The sequence below is a fragment of the Cyclopterus lumpus genome, chromosome 14 (assembly GCF_009769545.1).
Source record: "Cyclopterus lumpus isolate fCycLum1 chromosome 14, fCycLum1.pri, whole genome shotgun sequence".
Classification (NCBI taxonomy): Eukaryota; Metazoa; Chordata; class Actinopteri; order Perciformes; family Cyclopteridae; genus Cyclopterus; species Cyclopterus lumpus.
Window position 1 is genome coordinate 17,056,050 of NC_046979.1, and position 19,698 is coordinate 17,075,747.

Consider the following 19,698-nt stretch of genomic DNA (forward strand, 5'->3'; position numbering starts at 1 on the left):
TGCAGCGGCGTGCATTTGAGCCCAGCCGACTGTCACTTATCCCGAGCCGTGCGCGTGCTCGGTGGCTGTTATTGGCTATGAATCCTCACGTTAGAGGAACTTTTAGGAGACAGACTGTCCCCGGCTGTGTGCGTGCATCATTGTGTGTGCGAGGTGGTCGACAGGCACTGACAGGTATTTCCACCAGAGAAAGTAGCAGAGACTCTTCTCTTGTTTGTCACAACAGTCGACAGAGCCGCCGTCTCAGTGAAGCGGGCCGGGCGCTGATTTTTAAAAAATGTTGTTTATTTATTTTTTATAAAACACACAAGACGTAAACTTCCGTTTCGTTTGCAGCGAGTCTCTCTCTCTCTCTCTCTCTACACGTATAAATGTTTAAGTGCAGTCGGCTCGGATCGAAAGATGATTTTAGATTTTTTATTCTTCTTTTTTCTCACTTTTCTTCTCTGCTGTATCGTGTGTATGTGTGTGTGTGTGTGTGTGTTTCCACTGTGCAGACAAACTCTTTGAGTCTGGTAAACAGTTTCTAAGTGTGGAACAAGTGAACTGTAGTGGAAGTGATCTCTGGCTTTAAGGGGATTTTGATCCGTAGTGACAGAACCCAGTGTGAGTTCTGCTTTGGGTAGAAGGCTGTTTTCTCTCTCTCTCTCTCTCCCTCCCTCTCTCGCTCTCCTGTCTGCTGCACTGCCAGCCCCTCTGTGAGGAGGGGGGGTGGGGGGCTCCACGCTCAGGGAGTGTGTTAGGCGTTTCGCCTTTGGGCAGCGAAATGCCCTTCAAATGAAGACAATGATGGAGAAACAGCCTCCTTGGCAATTTTCCTGATGACAGCGGACGTATTTATATTGAGTGTGACACTGAGGCAGCAGGCAGGTGCAGCGCTTGCTGCTGTTGCTGTTTCTTCCAACTAGCATTTTTGATATTTTGTTCCGGTAGCAATTTGAAACCGCGGATATGGGCTGCTTTGCATCTTTAAAAAAACCACGACAGGTCTTCCAGATGAGTTGCATAGAATATTACAGAGCCGTACGAAACATTTAATAATTGATCAGAGCCATTGGTGTGATAAGTGTAATATTAATGGCTCAGCTGCCCCCGTGACCACAAATGGAAAGGACATTGAATATATAATAAGTGAAACCAGTGACTGGGCCTACTTCACCGTGGCCTACAGCTCCAGTAATGGGCATCTGGCAGGCCGGCAGTCCAAATCAATTTCCCACCTGTGTTAATTTTTTATCTTTGTGATAGAATCATGAAAAAGTCATTCTGGATTATTTCTTTTCTGCAGCACTGCAATGGATAAAAATAACGTGTTCTTTGTTCAACAATCCAGATGTTACACATTTGTGATTCTTCTAAAAAAAAGCCACCATTCCTATACCATGATTGCAAGTCCCGAAAATGTTTGTGGCTCTAATAGCTTGCAGAGCACTGCATTTTTCTCACAACTAATTCCATTTTTCCATTTTTCTTTTATGTCGTCATGCAAGTGCATCGTCCAACTTCCATTGCAACCAAATTGACCCAATACAACGCGTTTAAAGCGGTGCGCTCCCCGATAATTAAACATTTGATTGTAATCGAAAGTACCGGAGCTGTACAAACAAAACGACAATGATCCAACGGGGGAAGAAGATCAACCGGTCCTCGACCTGTGGCTGCGACCGCATCGTCTCCGGAGGCTCGATAGCGAAAGTCCCAACGGATTCTGTGTTTTTGGGGTTTGACGCTGAGCAGTTTAACCTGATCGCTGGCGCTCTTTTTGCCATCATTGTTCTCCATGAAGTTTGCTGGTAGTTATGTAATGTAGCCGCGGCGCTCGTACTGTCTTTGAGCACTGCTCTGGACGCTAATGTTGTTTTTATGAAGAAGAAAAAAGCGTCTTTTTGTGTGCTGTTGTTATCAAAAGAGGTATCAAGTATTGGTTTTTTTTATAGTGGTATTGAAACTTAATTAAACTTAAACTTTTGTAAAAGAAGAAGAAAACTCTCTTTAGCTGAGGCAAACCAGGAAGAGTCAGTAAGCATATTTTATATTTACTAGAGCTTTTTGAGACACGTATGCTGTTGAGAAGAGAATACATGCTTCCAGCATATTATGGAGCTGTGTACAAAGTAAAATTATTTCTTCAATACCAGACAAGGCCGGGCATTTGAGGTGCAATTCACAGCAGTCAAACGTGATCTCTTGTCAGGCACACAAGGACTTCACATCACCTCATCTGAATGTTATCTTCCTGGCTTCTTTATTTTTTCCCATTAAGCTTCTTTTCTTTTTTTTCCTATATACGCACAGAGGCTGTATTGTATATTACTATGATGCATTGTATTTTGTTTGTAAGAGTTTATTGTGTATGAGATGCATGATCGACACTGGATTGTAAGTGTGTTTTCTTGGGGGCTGTGGAGAATTGGATAGAGGACAAACGTCACACTCCACTAGTAGCAGCATTGTCCTTCAGACGGTCCCTGCGAGGCTGGCGAAACGACAGCCAGAGGAGACATTCTCTACCCTTCTCGTCTCGCTCTCTACTTTTCTTCTTTTTTTTCTTACTCTCCATCTCGCTCGGTCATTCGGTCTTATTCTTTCTTCCTTTTCATTTACACATTCTCACTTCTGTCCCCACGCCATCTCTCTCGCTCTCTCTCTCTCTCTCTCCCTCCCTCCCTCCCTCCCTCTCTCTCCCCCTCTCCCTCTCGCCATCTCTCTCGCTCTCTCTCTCTCTCTCCCTCCCTCGCTCTCCCTCTCCCTCTCCCTCTCTCCCTCTCTCTCTCTCCTGCTAGAGGACACTCGCTGTAAGAAAAGCTCCTCACAAAGGCTGCACACCATCTCCTTGGCATTTAAAGGAGTAGAATACAGCCAATTGTGTTGAAAATTGAACTCTCTAAAGCCTCCCTTCCCACTGCAGCGGTTCATTGTGGGTGAGTTCAGTGTCTTTGGTGAGCAGCTTGGGCTGTCCAGAGGTTGATGCCAGAGGGCGCCTATTGTTCGACGGTCCGCTGCAGTGTCCCCCGCCTCCCTTCAACCTTGCCTTTTCCTCTCCTGACTCATTTTGTGACGGTAAAGAGAGAAACGGGGAATGTGCGTGCGTTGGTTTTTTCGTGGTGCTCTTCTCTCAGTTGTGGCGTGTGCGCAGCAGTGCAGGAGGACTCGTGGGCCGGTCGCGGTCCGCGCGTACCCTCCGCCAAATCCCACCGCCCTCGACACATGCCGCCCCCTGGATGACAGGACAAGCTACACTGGCAGGAAGTGAACGCTTCTGGAAAAGCCCCGAGACAAAATCATTGTCATTTTGTAAGCCCCTATCACACCCCCAACCCACCGGTCCTGCGGACTGACATTTGATTTATGATCTGAAATGTGATTTTACTGTCAAACACAACTGGTGGTGCCAAGGAGAGAGTGTTGCCGAGGTGAGACAAACGGCATCTCTTCGAGGAGGGGACGGAGGCCACGATGAAAGAGCCATCCGCCGACAGCATCGGGGTTTAATGTGCGAGTTTAAAAAAGGCACAGTAGATGATGGATGGATTCTTGGCCCTGCTGCTCACACGCATCCTTCATTAAGTCCACACCATAATTAGCCCTGGTTCGACACCACATTACCACTCAACCTCGTCATCGTCAGCGCATCTCGCTCCACATAACTCCACACGCATAATCCACACAGGACCCCATTTAAAGTGGGGGAACACATAGTCCTGATGTACACTCCCTCGGATTTGATTATTCACAAGCAGTTTCTCTGCATTGCGCGTAATCCGCACCAATCCTTAAAAAGATAAGTATATACAATGCAAATGAGTGCATTGCGGTCCCAAAGCCAAATGACAGTCTTACGATTATAAGCAGCTGATTAATTGGGTCAAAACTGCATGCCACAGCCAGTGATTGTTTGATTTCCTGCTCGGCAAAAATCTGTCCTGCCATAAATTAGTGGGATCCCCGCAGTTTTCATCAAGTTTTGAGATTTTCCGTAAGTTTTTTGGAGTTAATTACTGTGCCTTGAAATATTGAATGTGGCACCTTTTATGTATTTCGGGTGACACGCGCGTTCTCTTTACCTTTTTTAAAAAATTTATTTATTTTTTAATTACGCCATTAAGAACGATGATGAAATACAATGGTAACTTTCTTTCATATTGTTTTACAATAGCTTGTAACCAGACAGCACCCATTAGTGTGGCTTTTTAATGAATGTGTGACTGATCGTGAGCCAAATTCCTTCTTTTTTTGAATGATGCAAGTAATAGTAATGTGCAACAGTGTTGGGGACCGGCATAAAGAAGTGGAGGCTCTGAATTGTTTCAGTCGCACGTCGGCTCGCTTTGTACGTGAGCGTCAAATGAGCGTCGGTATTCGAAGCAATGTTCCTTGAGAAGAAGGGGATTCTTGGTTTTTTGTTCGAGGACGGGGGCCAAGGCTGTGTGAATTTGTGTTTACCCCCCCCACTTTCCTGTGAGCTTAAAGGGCTGGTTTTCTTCTTGGCAGGCGAACAGAAGGCTGCATTGTGTGTGTCTGTAATCTCTTTACCTGGATTGGCAGCAAAGCTAGCAAGTGCAGCTCCCAGTGTGGAATTGGCACTGAGGAGTCAATGTCACACTGAGCGAGCTCCCTTCCAGACAACCAAAAAACGGTTGTGTCTCTGTGAGTGTGTGTGTGCGTGTGTGTGTGTGTGCGTGTGCGTGTGTGAGACAGCGTGCAGTTTTCTTTTTTCTTCCCAATTCGTGTGCCTTTGTTCATTTCACAGGTGATATCTACAGCCCCAGCGTAAGCAAAGCGGAGACAACAAACCCAAGCCAATGGATATGCCACACAGTCCAACTTTCTAACAACATCATATTATTATTATTATTATTATTATCTTTATAGTCTTTGCCCCGGCATACGCAAGCTCATAGTGCAACAACGGCTCAAGTGGTATTCGGTGTCATTCCACACCAACTATTTGACATAAATTTGCCTCTCTTGCCTCCCTGTGTGAGAAGAAAAAAATAATTGGCCTCATTATCTTTCATCTCTTTGGCATATTACATTCATTATTTTATACAGAGACTGCCAGTATGAGTCCTGTAACCTGGGAAGCGGAGCTGCGCCTCCACAGGTTAACTGTTGCTCCCCTGGAATGAAAAAAAAAAAGCCCCGGTGTTTGACGTCACCACAATGCCTCATCAGCCACCGGTGCTCGGGATTGAACATGGCCGACTGAGCAGAGGATGCCTGTCTGCAAAGTGATTGCTGGCTCATTGACTGAGTATGAGAGTGGGGGAGGAGGGGAAAGGGAGCGGAGAAAAGGGGGAACGAGTACAGTTCAAGAAGGAATGGATGGAAGGGGGCAAGAAAAGAGAATGTATAGAAGGGGGCCTGAGAAAGAAAATGTAGAAGGCTTGGTGAGGGAGAACAAATAGAAGAGAAGAAGGAGCGCCTCAACGGGAAGCCTCCCCCTGCTGGTTCCTCTGGCTGGAAGCTGCCGCCGATGGCTTCAAAAGAGCACCAGGCAGTCTAGGCCTCTGCTTCTAGCAATTAGAGATCACTCCAGCGGATGCCTCCTGGCCAGCCTGCAAATCCCTCAAAAATACCCTCTGATTACTACTGTAGGACACAGGCTGTTTACCAAATGGGTCTAGCACTGCGGAGAGTGAGGTTTGATAATGCCTCCTTTTGTTCAGGCAAGAGAGTTGATAATGCCTCCTCCTTTTGTTCAGGCAAGAGAGACGGAGCGGGGTCATTCGAGTTTTCGAGATGGCGCGTCTTCAGAGATCAAGTTAACCAATTCTTTAATTCCTCATCCAAACAGCTTTGTAAGCAAATGGCCGGTGCTGTGTGTGTGTGTGTGTGTGTGTGTTTTTTTTCCTTTTCTTTCTTTACAAGAGAATTAAACCTATTTGAACAGAACTTCAGCAGCACTTTAACGAGGGCCGGGTCCTCTTTGATGATTAATTTCCCCCTTCCGCAAATCCCTTTTTAAACAACTGAATCCCCGCCGGTTCCACGGGAGCCGCGGTGTTTACAGATGGCAGCTCCTGTGTGCTCCACGACGACTGTATAGCGTCACTGATGCAGAGTAAACCAATCCCCCGCCATGCCCGACTTAACTGATTGACACGGCATCCGCGTCGAGTGTGAATCAGATATTCCTGATATTCCTGCACTCCCCTCCCCGCATCGCCTCGGCCGCGCCAACACAAGCCGACATCATTGCGTTCCCCCTCACCTTGACAGACCTGATATTAGCGATTAGTGTGAATGTCATTTAAATGGCAGAGCTAATCACACACTCCGGGTCTGCCTCCACCTGAGGGGCAACCGTTCGCCTTGGCCATGATCACGTGGACAAAGGGAATGCTATGTTTAGATGTTTAGCCACTCTTAATAACTGCCCTCAGACGGGCTCCCTCCGTGGCCAACCCGTGCCTCACTGGGGGGGGGGGGGGTTGTTGTGATCCACGTCCCCTGACACCCATGACCCAAAAGGCCTCACCTCAAAATCAGCACCAGCATCACAGTGGTAGCTGTGTACATGCCTGCCAGTGTTCACCGATGAGCCGCGCTTGACAGGTAGGTGATTAAAGGCAAGAGAGTCCTCCTCTCCTTGTCACCTGTCTGTTTTCTCCTGCTGACATCTGAACCCTCTATCAATGCTGGAGTAGTGCTTTTTTTCTTTTTTTGGAGGGGGGTGTTCGGCTTACCTTAACCGAGCGGATGGGCTTGGTTTTGAATTAGAGTCTGCTGTGCCGGCCCTGCACGGCCACTGCAAGAGGGGGGGGGGGGGAGAGGATGGAGACAGGAGATTGTGGAAGAAAGCCTGGGGTTTTAATCTCTTCCCCATGTTTATCTCACCACCAGGAGACAAACCGTGTGCCATTAAAAACATCAGCTACTCCCACTGGTTGGCTGCGCGGCCGCACCTCTGAAGACATTTGAAGGACGAAATGAAAGCGACAAAAGAGAGGGGGAAAACATGCCGGAAAGGCACATTTGTGTATGATAGCCATGGTCTGATTTGTTTGTGTGTGTGTGTGTGTGTATGTGAGTGAATTTGGAAAGCCGTATTGATTATAATTTTCCGTGGACATACGGCGTGTGAATGGAAAGGCAGGGTTGTTATGTGTTTGGGTCCACACTGCGTACACGGTATACATTCTCTCTTAGAAGCAGAGAAGAGCAAAAAAATAAATAAAAATAAGCAAACATCTTTGGCCTCAGCTGCTGCCACGGGGAATCAGTCTCTTCAGGAAATGAAAATGCCAGCTTGGAATTGTCATCATATTGAGAGTTGGCCAACCTTTGACCTTGTAATACCCCCACAGCTTCTCTATTTGTGACCTGCTGGATGCTCTTAGAGAGTGAAACCATCAGGGAGGATCCACTGCTCACATCATCATTCTCAGATCACCTAATAGTGGATTTACCAAGGTTAAACCTCCTGTGAGATTGTAGCTGCCCATGACCTGGAATACCGAGTTTACATCCACTCGCACGCAAATGCACACACACGCACACACGCACACGCACACGCACGCGCGTCGCTACGCATGAGACACACACAGGCAAAACGTTCTGCGCGGTCGAGCTCACGTTAATCTGGATAATATGCAGCTATTTAAAAAGTCCAGATATGTGAAAAGATATCGTGTTGTTTTTGCATCTAACGCGCATGAGGCGGTTCCAGAGACAAACAGGAGAAGCCTCCCCTGTATTTTTACGGCCTGATTGGTGCCCACCCAGGCGTCTTGCAGCTGAGCGCAGCACACGGGGGAATTATCTAAGTGTCTGCTGTGCAGTGTTAGTAAAATATGTCGCTTCGTGTCGTTTTTTTTATTATTATTTTTTTTTTATAAACGTGTCGATCGCCGTGGACATGTTATTGATAGCCTCCACGCCCGCAGATGCACTGCAGGGACTTCTCCGCCCACCGCGCAGTTGTCCCCGTTTTGAAGAGTACATTTCTGTTCAGAACACACGTAAAAGTGTTTGTGATGCAGCCTTTTAAGATAAATACGGTTCCCTGTTGTTTCAGAGAAAAGTAAAAGGACTATTTTTAACCCACTGCAAATTAAATACTCATAGTTCATAGATTCATTAACGTCTACATTTTTATAGTTTGTAGATGCATTGACGTCTGCATTTGTAAAAATGTACATTCACAGATGGCGTTTAATACCGGTCACTCGTGTTTCACCAAAACAACAACACAAAACACAATTATTTCTGCTGCTCCTATTAATTAAAACACAGTTGTGGCCGTTTTGTTGAACGATATGTCTTTGAATTTTAATATCACATTCTAGCAATACATATATAATTTTTTTTTTCAAGGGATTTTTCACGGCTTCACCATAACTTCAACATAAGCTATCAAGTTCCAATAAAAAGGGCACAGCAGCTCGGCTGGTGTTTTTACTGTCCCTCTTCAGTGTCATGGCGGTCCGAAATACACCAATCCACACGGCTGTAAATCACAATCAGCTGTTGGGCCGCCGCAATCACTTGCATGCGGAGTCAGATTCCATCACCTTCAGTCCGGGCATCTAATCTTTGATTAAAGGGAGGAAGGAACAACTTTGGGTTTGTTTCCTCCATTTGTTTTGTTTTGTTCATATTCCTCATGCCCCCTGAGCGTCTCATGTCATTCCAAGTGCTCAGCCAACATGCCAGTCATCCCACAATTTCCGTCCTCCCGCCTCCACTCTGCTGGCACGCCGTCGTGGCGTCCCGTGTTTACTTGACCGACCTTCACCGTGTAGCCCCGACGACGATACCTGCAGCTGATTGGCCTCCAAACGCCCCTGCTGGTTCGCCACTTACACTGTTGTAGACGGCTCTTTTTTGAAGTGAAGCTTTTAAAACAGAAGCAGCCAAAACAATCATAGCACCGCAGGCTACATGCTGGCACCGGCTGGTATGTTGCCAGACGAGATAGACTCGCTTGGTGTTTTTGTTGTTGTTGTTGTTTTTTCGAAATCGTAAAAAAAAAAGAAAGCAGGAAGAAAATGAAGCATCGGTAATAACCAGATGCTCGGAAGTGGGCACGCGGTGTCCGTCCCCATATTCAATTCATGTATCTGTGTAGACCAGGAGACGGACACCCAAACACACTTCAAACATTACGTAACGACTTCGTCCGGCAGAAGATGAAGTTGTATTAGAATATGGCGAGCTCCTTTACATCAAGCAAATCCCCCCCCTCATCCATCCTCCTCCCCCCTCCCTCCTCCCCATCACACAGCTGCCGTGATGACCTGTGATGGTCAGCTCTGAGGGTGTGTGCGCCTGCACACTGTAATAAGGGTTGCCTAGCCAAGCGTTAGTGTCAGGGCGGAGATGCCTGGCTCATTAGGTGCCATGGCAGGATAATGTATGAACGCAGAGGGTGAAGGAGAGAGTGAGCAAGAGAGGGAAAAGGGGAGCAGCCATTGTTCTCCCACTTCTCTCTCGTTTCTGTCCTCCTCCTCCTCCTCCTCCTCCTCCTCCTCCGCTGCCAGTGTCTTCTATGTGTGTATGCGCGTGCGCCTGGGGATAGCGAGGCTCCCTGATCACATTATGCCCCGTTTCTCGATACAGAGCTGCCACTCGGCGGGTTTCTACCATTTATTCATAAATTAATGAATTTATTGGTTTATTAAATTTAATTCATTGCGTCTTGCATGGCGCTTGTTTTTGCGGCTCTGCTGCTCGATTGACAGGTTGCCAGTCATGGTGAGATTCCATATCCCATCGGCGTCACGCAGCAGCACGTTGCTAATTGAGTTGAATGCGTAGCTCGTCTCCCCTCAGCGCATCCATCTGTCGCCGTCTTGTCATCAGTTTGTTCGCACTTGACAGGTTCCAAGTCGGCCTTTCTGTGTTTAACTGTGCGCCGCTGTGTAGGTGCGCTCTGTGTTTTTATTTATGCAAGGGAGTGCATGTGAACGCGCGTGTAGTACAATGTGATATAAAATGGGTGGCTGCCTGGGGGCCCCCGTTCCCCGTATTGTGCCCCGCGGAGAATGAGCCCTCAGCCAACCACCCTCTTGTACACGACATTGGCCACTGCACACATATTTATGCAAAAAAACAAAAAAAAACAGACAAACACCATGTATCAGTGGGGATGCACGGGCGTCAGATTACCGGGGTCATGGATGACACACAGCTGTTAGGGACCCTTGACATGGCAGCCCTTCAACAGTGCATCAGGTCACAAAGGAGTGCATGCGGGGATGATGACATGATTTATAAATCGCCTTTGTTTTTTTGGGGGGGGGGGGGTTGCCTCCATGGAATTGGCAGTGCAGTTGCAGAGAAATAGTTACTTTGCGCTTGTTCGCGTGGGTTTGAGTTCATTCGTGCGTTGTGGCCGCGGGAACATGTGCTCTTCAGGCCTGATCTATATCGGGCTCACGCTGAGAGAGAGACAGGCACTGAACTCAAAGGACCCCGCAAGTGCTCGTCTGATGTGATCGCTCTCCCATCAGCAGATGGATGGCGTCGACGGTGTGTTTTTACCATCCGCACCTTCATCGCCGGCGTTCTCTCAAAGTTCATTATTTCGTGTGCGCGAGTAAAAAAAGGTGGAGAGAGAGAGAGAGACACACACACACGTGAAGAGAACGCCAGGAGGTGGTGATGGGAGGAGGAGAAGGAGGGCGAAGGCGCGTCGGCGGCACTTCACAAGGCAGCTTTGATACGGTGCGACGGGGGCGAAATAAGGCCGCTCCGTTTTTGAAGGAGGAGGTTCACTGCGCTCCTCTGTCAGCAAGCTCTGGGAGGGGACTCTTGTCTGGAAGGGAGCCTCGGATATTTCTGTGTAGGCCCCGAGTGTTTCTCCCGATACCTCCAGAGGCAGCTCCTCTGTCTGCCTGTGTGTGAGCGATTGTGTCTCCCCGTGTTTGTGTACTCGGAGCATGCGGGAAACCAACTCCTTACGCACTACAAATGAGCAGCTGCCTTATCATCAATCCCGCCTTTCACGCTCATGTGAACTTCATTATAAACAGATACTACTCGGGGAGTGGGCTGTGCGTGCACGTACATCCGCCGCATGTGCGCCCCCCCTCCCCTCCAAACTGCCACAGTTGAAGAGCAGTTGCATCAAAGGCAGCTGTCTCTCATCTCTCTTTATCTCCGTCATCTTTTCCTCGCTGCTTCTCCCGCTTCTTTTCTTCTTCTTCTTTTGCTCACTCCTCTGCGCTCCTCTCTCTCTCTCTTTAGTTTCCTACACGGTCTCTTTCTCCTCTTTCTCACCTTTACCTCTGTTGCTGCTCTACCTGCCTACCAGGGACATTCTCATGTATTATTATTGTTTTATTTATTCATGTGCAAATTCTGGAGAGTTAACTATTTTTTTAAAATTTGTAAATTTTGTAAGATTTTTTTCTTTTAATAACATGCATCAAAGGATCCATATCACAGGTTCTTGCCTGTCCACCAACCTCCCACCTCCACCCAATCCATCAGACAGCAGCAGCCAGCCTCACGGACTCCTGCCTCATTTCTCATAAATTAGTCTTACCTCTCACACACACTTTCTCTTTTGTCTCTCGCTCTTACTCATTCCATTCTCCCCATGCCCTCTTCCATCTCTCTCTGGTCCTCACATTTCATTTTTCTTCCTACAAATGCCACACAGCAGTCCCTTAAGAAATGTCATTTCTGTCTTCTCCTTTTGTTCTGTAATTTCTCCGTGTCCCTCCTCCTCTCTTGGGAATTCATTTATCGTTGGCGGTTCTCCTGTCCCCAGCTCTCTGATCTCTCTGTCTAAGTCTCCCTCTCTATGTCGGTCTCTCTGTCTTTGTCTCTGACACTCCCCCACCCCATTTATCTCTTCTTCCGCCCTTCTCTCCCTCTTGCACACAGGTAATGCGGTAACATTGTGAAATGGCGTATATTGGCATAAATGTTAGTGGATGTTTTTTTTTTTCTTTGCCGAATCAAAGCATTGATGAAGACAAAAAAGAAGGCAAATTGGTGGAGTGCAGTTAATTTGTATCCTATAAAGGCTCCAATTTTTTCTTTCTTCTTATAAAGATTTATTAAATTGTTTTTGCCTCATGAGTATTTATCTTCATGAGAAACTATCGAGGTAGGATTTACGCATCAAATTTACGAGGTATATTCTTTTTCTTTTCTTTTACATTTTATTTATTATGAATCTTTGTTTGATTGAAAGCAAGAAAGGTCCAACATCTGGAACTGGGACCGTTAACGGGCAACATCAGATAGATGGTGCCATCGTTGGAGCTCATTTACACCACCATCATTCTACGGAATCACAAACACCTGTTTAATGTCTGCCTTACATTTAAACTGGCAGGCTGATTCGTACCAGACCAATCAGATGGGAGACCTGAGGTTTGCATACCAGTAGTCAAGATTGCAAATTAGCATCGACACCCACTTTGCATCGCTACCGAGCACAGAAAAGAACCCAAGAAGTAATTTTCACCCAGAACAATCGTGGGTTATCTTTCCCCCTCTGGTACTCGTGAGATAATCCTTGTCACAGAGAGACCCTCGGAACGAGCTTGGATGCTTTGGAGGAAATTGGTAAGATGTATCACAGAAATCCAATGCTTCAAATTTGATTCTGATTCTTCTGTGCAGGGTGACCCGTCACATGCTGCACACATGCTCCCTTGTGGTCGGAGAACCAATTTGTTAGGCCTCTGACATCAGACTAGCCGGCTTTATGAGAACGCACAGGTCTCAGCCCCCGACGCATTTGTCCCATTTGCTGTGGACCAAATTTCGTTGTGCTTACGTTGACAGATTTGAATCCACAGTTTCATCATCTCGCCGTTTTTTGATGTTGATGCGTAGCAGCAGTTTTTTGGGGGGGGAGATCTTGCGCTCAGAGTTGGAATATCCATTTCGATGTATCTGGAATTAGACGTGGATCAATAATGTAACGTTGGGGTCAGTTGGAGCTGGACAAATTCTGCTCTGCCTGCGCTGCTGGCGGTCTTTCTTTGAATCTTAAACACGGCTCTACAGAACACTTGATGAATGAATAATATAATGCCTCTCTCTCGCTCTCTGTCTGCCTCTCGGTCTCTCTCTGTCTCTCTCTCTGTCTCTCTCTCGCTCTCTGTATGTCCCTCTTTCTCTCTCTGTCTCTGTCGCTGTCTCTCTGTGTGTCTGTCTCTCTCTCTCTCTGTCTCTCTCTCGCTCTCTGTATGTCCCTCTTTCTCTCTCTGTCTCTCTGTCTCTGTCGCTGTCTCTCTGTGTGTCTGTCTCTCTCTCTCTCTGTCTCTCTCTCGCTCTCTGTATGTCCCTCTTTCTCTCTCTGTCTCTCTGTCTCTGTCGCTGTCTCTCTGTGTGTCTGTCTCTCTCTCTCTCTGTCTGTCTGTCTGTCTCCTGTTCCTCTCTCTCTCTGTCTGTCTCTCTGTCTCTCTCTCTGTCTGTCTCCTGTTCCTGTCTCTCTCTGTCTGTATGTCTCTCTCTCTGTCTGTCTCCTGTTCCTGTCTCTCTCTGTGACTCTCTGTGTGTCGGTCTCTCTCTCTCTCTCTGTCTGTCTCTCTCTCTCTGTTCCTGTCTCTCTCTGTGACTCTCTGTGTGTCGGTCTCTCTCTCTCTCTCTCTGTCTGTCTCTCTGTCTCTCTCTCTGTCTGTCTCTCTCTCTCTGTTCCTGTCTCTCTCTGTCTGTCTCCTGTTCCTGTCTCTCTCTGTTTCTGAGCCCGTTTTTTGCCAAACCAGACGTGACTCTTCCCCGGTGGATCTCTCGGTGAAAGATTCCACTTGAGATCAGTTCTCTGGCGTGCAGGCATGCAGGCACTTGTGTTCCATCAAAATGCTAATAATATCATCTGCAATATCCAGAGCAATATTATTCTAGTGCTAATTGGTGGAAAAAAATGGTTGATGGGAGCACCTGCCCACCCCGCTACTCAATTATTTTTAATTACAATGGCTGTAATAAAAGGGAACAAATTGTGTAATGATCAATGTTTCCTCGGCGAGGTGACAGTTTTGCTCTTATTTGCGTTAACGCGGCCGCGTGAGGCTCATTTAGATGGCAGGGAGATACTTGTGTTTGAGTCGAGCAGCTCCAAGTGAACGTGGGCCCCTTCAGGGAGTAACCCCTCTCCCCTTTCGGGTTTCACGCTGCATGATTTATTCCTCAAACCACACTTTGGTAAAAGTGGTCTTTGGGCGGTTCGCGCGTGCCGACAGGCGCCGCGTTGCCCCCGCGGCTCCTCGCGGCACCTCGCACCTTTTCCTACTTGAGTGTGGCCTCGCCGTCATACGTGTGTGTGTGTGTGTGTGTGTGTGTGTGTGTGTGTGCGCGATCGTGTGCAGGAAGAGAGGGCGATATCGTGAAGAAGAAAAAAAAAAGAGCAAAATTTAAAAAAGTATGCATGGACAGAGTCGCGGCAACAACAACCACATTTAAATAACTGCGAAAGATTCGCTGAAACCAAGTGGGACCAAAAAAAATCCCTGATTTCGAAATGATCCCTGTCTTCCAAATTGTAAAATTATTATTTTTCTTCACAGTGGCTGGTGAGAAGGGTAATTAATTAGCTTCTTTTTGGGGAGTTCTTCCCCAGTATGTGTCACTTTTTCTGGCTGCCTTCAAGGTGATAATGCTCTCCGGCTGCTGCCCCCAGGGACTGCTCCATCTTATTAACTTGTCTTGGGAGATGGGGGCTGCCGTGCGGCCTGCTTTACTGCCTGCAGGGACGGAAAAGGGCCACTGAGTCTTGTCGCCGTCTTCTCCGGCCCCAAACAATACCGTACGTCTTTGTATTCACGCGTGGACCGGCGGGGTATGTATGCGCGCACACGCCAGACTGAAGCGAGGGGGGAATAGTTAAGCATTCGAGAGAGACGATGATTAAATATAATCACTTAGTCGCCGGGATGGATCGTGTTTGACGACACAAAGTTGCTGGTATGGAGTTAAAGAGGGTAGATCCACATCCGGGGAGAGGCAGGTCTGGGAGAAAGGTACATTTCAGATAGCGACGCTCTCTTTCTCCCAGTCATTTTGTTGTGTGGTAAGATGAGGCCAGGGATCGCCGTGGTTGTGCATCTGCCTGCCGTGGCCGAATAGACGTAGTGGATTGTGGAACCCCCCCCCCCCCCAAATTGTATGATGACAAGTGACAAAGAAACTGTATTGAACGAGAATCAGTCCTGTTGTGGCTAATAAACGATCCCAAGTTGAGAGCGCAGTATCACGTCGGGCCACCGCGACAGAATGTCGGGTCATTCGCTGCAGTCTCCACCCACAATGGCCGTAATTGAGATTGTATTGATGAATTAAGTGGACACGTGGACGTTTGCAGCAGGTAGGCCTGCAGACACACTAGTGAACCAGCAAGGGAGTGTAAGGTGGGGAGAACGCGCACAGACTAGGCAAACCCATAACTTTGACAGGAAGATGTATCCAGATGTTGCCTCGGGAGCTTATCTGACCAGTGGATATTATACACACACACACACACACACACACACACACACACTAAACGCGACGTATGGAAAGAGAACTATCCAAGATGCCTGAAACGGAGCGTGTCAGAGACTGTCAAAACTCAGATGAGGTGGGACAAACACGACAGATGTGTAGGTGAGTTTTGTACGCGCACACTCGTCAGCTTATAGCCCCAAAATGCCAAATTGGCTATTTACCTTCCCTTTTTTTCTCTCGCCATTAGTTGTAGTATGTGGCAGGTTTCTCCATTGTGTTGTATATGGGCATCTTTCATAGTGCCACTTCTAATAAGACACCAAATTGCGTGGCACTCGGGTAAAAGTAGCATTCTGGCGAGCAGGAGGAAGACAAATGGCAGGTGTCTGCAGCGCGGCCTGTTAATCCCCGCGCGTTAAATCTGAAATAACACACGATATGGAAAGAGAACTGTCCCAAACATTGTATTTCAAAGCAGCGTTAATGTAAAAAGAAAAAGAAAAATATCAAACTCACTGCTTAATGTCTAGTTTGTATTCGCTGAGATAATCAATCCTGGAAAGATTGACCAAATGTAGACAAATTAGCCGGCATAAATTAGCCAGGGCACATTCATTATGCCCATCTCTCGGTGGAATACGCCACACGCTGCAGCGTCTTTACCGTTTAACTGCACCATCATAAATGTAATCATGCATTTAATCTTATAGTGTCTGACGGTGATAAACTCTGCCTCTTAACCATTTTACAGTCCATACCAGTAATGCAGGTACACACCCAAATCTGAATTCTCTCCCCACATATGAGCTTAACCTCACTTTGAGCCTCTGAGCTCATTTTTTCAACCGCTCCTTATCCTGCCCGTGTTTAGCTTCTGTGTTATTGTCCTGTCTTTCATGCATCAATAGATGGATTATTATACATCCCTGTTTGTAATTGGAGGGCAGGTTAGACAAGAGGATAATTAAAAATAAAGTGTGTTGCTACTCCGTCTACTTTCTTGACGAGCGTGGCTCGCTGCGTTTCCCTGCCCTCCTTTGTCTTTCAAGTTAATGTTGTTGATGTGGCACTTACTGAGGACACACACCCACACACACACACACACCCTCACTTCTTCCAGAGTGGATACAGCAATGATTTGCACTTATAATAAGTAAAATGATCACGTTATTCTGGGTTTTGAATTATTTCGGATTGGTTCACATGACTTGAGTGAGCAAAACGGCGTCAATTGATGGAAAATGAATACTTGATAATCGGTTAATAAAACGTGTAGATTGAATAGTTTTGGGGTACTGGACTGCTGTTTGGACACTTCGATCCATTTTACCACGTTACGCATGGCTTTGGTAACTTTTTTTTTTTTTTTACAAAGTCTTGAATAAATCAATTATTTAGAAATTAAACATTAACTCAGTTTCTGTCCAAAAGCAACAGGCTCAGTCACTGCGGGTTACTGGATGTAACGTGTGTATGTTCAACCCTATCTAATGAAGGCTGGAGATAACCACAGAAGGGTTATTCTTTTCTCAGGAGAGCCCGTGGTTGCAGATAATGTTAGAGCTCAGACAATATTGCATGAGCTGAGAGGTCGGGTTCCCAGCTGGCGAAGGCTGACCACACTCGGATCATAGTATCGCCTCCAGCAACAGGAAAATTGGAATGACTGTGGCAAAGTTATGGATACAACCACCAAGACGTGAGCAGGGAGCCATGTGGAGGCCAGTCCTCATTATAGTGGCTGGTAAAATATTACAGTTCAGCTGACACCGTCTAAGTGAATTGTCCAGAGCGGTTTTGACAGCTCGTGGAAGGCCGGGCTGGATTATGATGGATGATGACAACAGGGGTGGTGCAGAAGGAGCGTTGATGTGTTTTGTTGCTCATGCAAGCGCTAATACGTACACCTAATGTGGCGCGGGCCGGGCTGGCGGTGTGCAGACGCACGACGCGTGGAGATGCCTGATGGGTATGTTAAAATGTTGTTCCTACCTCCAGAATTCATTCAGGGCCCTCACAGACCCAAATGGTCCTCTCTCCGTGAAAAGGAAAAGGGGGGGGGGGGTAAAAAAAAAATTCTCATTACTGTCGTTTGCCGTTCCGTCTGCTTTTGTTACATTTCTTGCGTCATTCGCGGCTCGCTGTTCGTGGGAGAGGTATCCAAACCTAAATAGTTAGATCTCATTGCCTTCCTGTTTTCCTATCAATACGGTTTCATGTCACGAACATGAATAGTTCATGCTGGCAAGTGGAGAAAATTAATCCGTTTATTGAAGGAAAAGCTAGCTGCAGTTTTTTAAAGCTTCAGTCTCCTTCTTTTCTTTCCCATCAATATAAAAAAAGCCAATGAAAAATTATCAAAGGCAATATCAAAGCACAGAAAAAAGAAAAAAAAGTGTTTTTCTTGGCGAAAAATGAACAGCTGCACAAGTCCGCTGACCCCCACGTGCCGTCTTAATTTGTATGGGGTCAGAATAAAATAAACTGATTGAACTGCTTGTACTGTGTTCAGTGCGAACGCCCTAAGAAGTGTTCAAAGCTATGTTGTCCGCAATATGCTTGAAGTGATATGAATCAATCTGAACGTCAAAGCTGCTGGGCTTTTAAAGTGTGTGTGTGTGTGTGTGTGTGTGCTCAGCCTTTTATCAGATAGCTATGCCTACCATTTTAGTGCGAGTAATGGACACCAGCACCCGAGTTGTAAAGGGTTGAATCTGAATCCTCTCCACTCAAAATACCGGATACGACTCAATATCCGGTCTCAAAGCTCTTCTCCTCCTCCCTCCCTCCCTATTTACCTATGTGTCTCCTTCTCATCCTATGTGCACATTAAGGCAGGGTCAGTACATTAGAGGGCTTTGAACGAGTGGACCCAGAATGACGTTGACTTTTCTTCCTCCCGCCCTGCGTTGGAGCAGATGGGATAAGGAGAACAGTTCATCCCCAGGTTCAGCGGCCTTTTGGCTTCTTCTGGCACGGCCAATCCATCTCCCAGTCGTCACTCTGGCTTCTGGGTCCGTGCCCGTTCTCCTTCCCTCTTGTCCTCCCTCCAGACACCGACTCGTTCACTCATTCCCATCCCCCCTCCATCTCCATCTCTCGCTCGCATCCACTCTCTCCTCTTCTCAATTTGGCCGCCAGGGAGGTGTGTGGCACTGAAGCAAGCATTATTGATAGAGCATCTGTTTAGACACGGTGCAGGATCGGTGGCATGTGGGCGAGCAGCTGGGGGTTCGAGCAGGGGAGACATTATGTCATATTGCATATCTTGATATGTCTCGTTCACTTGTACGCACACTCCCGCAGACGGCGAGAAAACACAAACGCATGCCGCCATCACCAACAAGATTTTTTGTTTCCATCTTAGTTTGGAAAATGTGGGGACCCAGGCCGGTTCGCTACTAGTGTGGTTTAAATAATGTATGGGCCGTGAGCTAGAAGTTGTTTAAATGTCACTCACTATACTGTGCAGCAGGAGTTACAAAAGTCAGTTTTAGAGGCCGTTTCAGAACAAGCAGCCAGAGGCGAATATCCTGGCATCGTGGCTTTATTGGGGCAGCCAGACAGACAGAGTAGCCCTATCCAGATAATCACCACACATCTCTTCTAGATGGCCAAACTTGTCAAAGCTCCTGCAGCACACTGCCAATAGATTTTCATCCTTGGCAGCAGATGAAACAGAGGATTTTATGGCATTTCAAACTACACAAAGCCTGCATGGTGGATCTATGTAGCAACGGAGTGGCAATATTTTCATCATTTGATGCACCACCTTCTTTTCTGGCATCAGTAGGAGCGGTAATCTGGTTGTCACCCTATATGTGTTGGACTGCACCTAGTTCTGGGTTCCTATAACATCGAACCAGTTCACATTTGACGAACCATTTAAAAGTCATTTGTTTTGCAAATGACTTTACAAGTTGTGACAGACTGCCGAAGGCTAAAATGAATAAGATGCAAAAGGAGGCTGTGTAACTTGAACTAACCGAGCACATGTTCTGCATGCTAAATAGCTTTTAAAACCCTGCCAAGAGAAAACCATAAGAGTCTTAAATGTCCTTGTGGTTTTAATGAAGCTGACAAATCCTGCTTTACCTTTTTGTAAATATATATTTTTTCACGTCTGATCTGACCTTTACCCATTCTTTGCAACCACCTGCTGGCTATACTGCCCTCTCACTTATAGTGAGGGGGTTGGTATCACCAAGTTGCAAAACCTTTTTCCACAGCAGACATGTGACAACAGGGAAAAGCACACTTAATGTAGAGTGGCTGCATTCCAATTGCATTCACGGTTTCCTGAGA

General features: G+C 46.8%; 1 protein-coding gene across 9 annotated transcripts in view; it reads left to right on the plus strand.

Moving 5' to 3' along the window:
• LOC117742576 (RNA-binding protein Musashi homolog 2) overlaps positions 1 to 19,698 on the plus strand; it is a 221,202-nt gene that overhangs the window by 123,568 nt on the left and 77,936 nt on the right. The window lies entirely within an intron of this gene.